A 3,473-nucleotide genomic window follows, 5' to 3' on the forward strand; every position below is an offset into this window, starting at 1 on the left:
CGTACCCTGTGCTTTGTTTCCTAGAACAACATCCTCTGTGTTGTGACAGAACATTTTTCCCTACTGTAGCTCACGTTTGTTTAAAAAGAAAAGCAGGAGAAAACCCCTCCCAGCACCTTGTGCGAGGCTTCCAGCTGGGGGGTCGAGCACCTGAGTCTGCTGTTGAGTGTCTGTGCCGTCCAACAGAGAGAATTAACTCCAGCCTATATCCTGGGGCTTGTTTTTCCAACACACAGAGAGAAAAGGCTTGATTCTTTTCTCAGTTCAGAGAGAGGGTGTGTTTTTGTGGCGTCTCTTTTTCAGAACTCCCAGCTCAGATGCAGAACGTTTATGCATGAGGTTGCTTTCTTTCTGCGTCTCTGCTTTCCAGAAGAATCGAGAGTGAGACCTTGGCGGTCAGAGGTAACATGGGTATGCCTCAGCTCGGGCCAGCAGTGGCCTGGGGGCTCCTTTTCATCTTGCAGGTATAATCCAAGTCCACCCGCGTTTGTTGACGCGAGGTCTGGAACTGGACCCCAGTAGAGGGCAGAAGCAGACTCGAGCCCATCTCCCACGGCTGGGGCCCACGGAGGTGGGTGGGAAGTCTGCGCGAGGACCCGGCTCACGGCAGAGTCTCAGGTGTTGGGGTCAGGAGGGCCTGGGGGGCGGGGTGGCGGGGTGGTGGGGCATGGTGGGAAAGGGCCTCTTCTTTTGCTCAGAGCACGGAACTCCGATGCTGCTCCTGGCTCCGTGGGCCCTGGGATGCTCACGGAGCGTTCCCAGTGTCAGGGCCAGACTCCGGCAGAGGCGGGTGTCTTGTCTACAGGAGCAGAGCCTTGGAACAGCTCTGGGTCAGTGGGGGAGACTGGGGAGCTGGGGAGCGAGGTCAGGGGCAGTGGGGACTGTGGGGGAGCGGGGCTTCTCGCTTCCAACATTGAGAGACGGTAGAAACGCAATCGTTTTTGTAACAGTGTCGTGGAAACCCAGCTGTGCGGGGAACTTTCCAGTCACTTTTCCATCACTCCCGGGTAAAGATTAGAGAATCGATGCAGACAGCGGATGCTGCAGAAGGGGGTGGGTGCCACCCTCTTCCTACGGAGGACTTTGGGTGATGTGCAGCTTTTGAGAGCCCAGAAGATGACCTCACGTGACTGGACGACGGTTTTGGGCAGGTGGCTCCGTGACCATGAGCCTGAAATCCTAAGTGCAGCTTTGGGGTCGGGAGCCCCTCATGCTCCCGAGGTTCCAGGTTCCAGGTGTCCTGATTCGGGGTTCGGTCACAGAGCACCCCATCTCCTCCTTCCTCGTTTGCACGAAAACCAGGGATTGAGTTGGGCCTTTCCTTAGACCTTCAAGGATGGTGAGAAACAGCAAATTTATTTCTTCCTACTTTGAGCATTACTTTCTGGATTATTTGGTTACATTTGGGTTTTTAACTAAACAATTCTAAAGTAGGTTTTGTTAGTCTTATTCTTAGGAAAATAAACGATTAAAATTAAACTGCAAATCATCTGATTCATAAAATCGACCAATTTTAATAAAAGTATTTATCTTTTTAAAACAAGGCATTTGAATTATGTCTGTTCAGCCACATCAGTACAACTTTTCTTTCTATATATTTCCTTTGCTGATTATCATGACTCAACAGGACATTATGACCTGGGTCCCAGCACCGGGAAAGCAACTGTGGTGCTGATGAGCAGCGGTGACAGCTGTGGGCAGCGCCCAAGTGTTACAGCATCGGTCCAAGCGCCGGCTCACACTTCCGCAACAACGCTGGCTGGGTGCTGATGTTAGGCCTGCTTTACAGACGTGAAGCCTGGGGTCCAGAGGAGGTGAGCCGTGAACCATCTGTGTCCACTCCCACCCACTACCTTGAATATGAGGAATCCAACGCCCCCTGCCCCTGGGGCCGTGTCCGTCTTCTCAGTGTTGGGCTTCGGGGTCTGGTGAGTGTCTCACACACTGAAGGCACCCAGAACATCAGCTGAAGGAGCAGCGACTTAGCTGCAGGACGGACGGATCAGCTGGCATGAACCATCCAGGTTCTGCAGCCTGGAATGATATCTGTGAAAATATGGCCTGGAGAAAATGGATAGAAGAGTGTGTTTCCACAGCTGAGGCTGCGATTAAGGCCCTTTTCTGCGGGTGCTGACTAGAGCCTGGAGAAAACGGATAGAAGAGTGTGTTTCCACAGCTGAGGCTGCGATTCCACAGCTGAGGCTGCGATTAAGGCCCTTCTCTGTGGTGCTGACTAGAGCGTGGCATCTCGAGGCTTTGGCCTTGTTTCTTGGACCTGAGGGAGGGCAACTCTGTCTTCGCCTTGCTCTCCCTGTCATGGCTGCATCGCCTCATCGCCTGACAGCTCAAAAGGTTCTGGGTCCATAGGGGCCCGTATTTGGGTTGATGTAAAAGTTTTGATTTCTGGGGCTTTGCGTCTCCAGTAAACGTTCGAGTCAGTTTGTCAGTTTCTGTAAAGTTACCTGCTGGGGTTTTGGTTGGGATGATGAAGCTGGGAAGAACCGACAACTGGACCCTACAGAATCCCCTTATCCGTGGACATGTATTTAGATATTGTTTGATTTCATCATCAGAGCCTTGTTTTCCTCACGAGTGTCTCATACGTACCTTGTCAACAGGGCACCAACACATTCTCTTTTCGGGATGCTAATGTGAGCGGCAATGTATTTTTATTTTCAAATTCCACTTGCTCATTACTGGAAGCATTGACTTTCTACCCGGTATTTTTCCACTTTTAACCTACCGTCCTAGTTGCTAACAAGGCCATCACACGGTGACGCCTAATTAAAAAGTGGATTTTGAACGATGCAAGGTTTGGCTAATGATTCCCCGTGAGTACGGAAGACGGTTTGGAAAGACTTTAATTCCCCGAAGCCGCAGGGCCACATATCGCGTGACTTCACTTCTATTTCATGGGGGATATTTTCTCTCTGTCATCATGGGACTCAGCCCTCTTGCCACCCCGGCCAGAAGGGCGCGGCCTTGACCTCATCTTGCCTCTGGCGGGACCTCACTTTGACGTGGCCTCCTCCTCCCTGGGTGGAGGGGGTGCTCCTCCCTGACACGTCAGTTTTGGAAGGAAAACCTTGAAGAATGATTCTTAGCACTCACCACGTGGTATTTGAAGGATGCAGTAGTCACGCTTTCAGGGGTTTTGCTTGGTCAGAGGACGGTCAGCTTCTTATATGCATCTCCAGGATGGTGGAAGGTTCTAGATGTGCTGTGGTGGTTTCTAGAAGGAGAAAACGTAGGTGCGAAGAAATACCTGAGGTCCTGAATAACAGTGATTTGAGCTCCGTTAGCATTGTTAAATCATGTGGTGCTGTGATTATGAGGTCCGAGTATGTTCTTTCTGCCCTCAAAACTCAGCCAATGACCGGCTGCCTCCTCCCGACCTGAGTGGGGGGAACAGCGGGACGTTTCCACCCCTCGCTTTCCTGGGGAGCGGCTATGCCGGGGTCCCCCCCGTCCGG

At 51.9% G+C, this 3,473-nt stretch overlaps 1 long non-coding RNA gene across 1 annotated transcript; it reads left to right on the forward strand.

Moving 5' to 3' along the window:
• The first annotated feature begins 676 nt into the window (after window positions 1-676).
• On the forward strand, window positions 677-3,001 carry LOC101907159 (uncharacterized). The gene is made up of 3 exons (XR_001501084.3): window positions 677-830; window positions 951-1,339; window positions 1,628-3,001. It is a non-coding gene; the product is annotated as an uncharacterized lncRNA (long non-coding RNA).
• Window positions 3,002-3,473: the final 472 nt, after the last annotated feature.

This window comes from Bos taurus, chromosome 9 (assembly GCF_002263795.3).
Source record: "Bos taurus isolate L1 Dominette 01449 registration number 42190680 breed Hereford chromosome 9, ARS-UCD2.0, whole genome shotgun sequence".
Classification (NCBI taxonomy): domain Eukaryota; kingdom Metazoa; phylum Chordata; class Mammalia; order Artiodactyla; family Bovidae; genus Bos; species Bos taurus.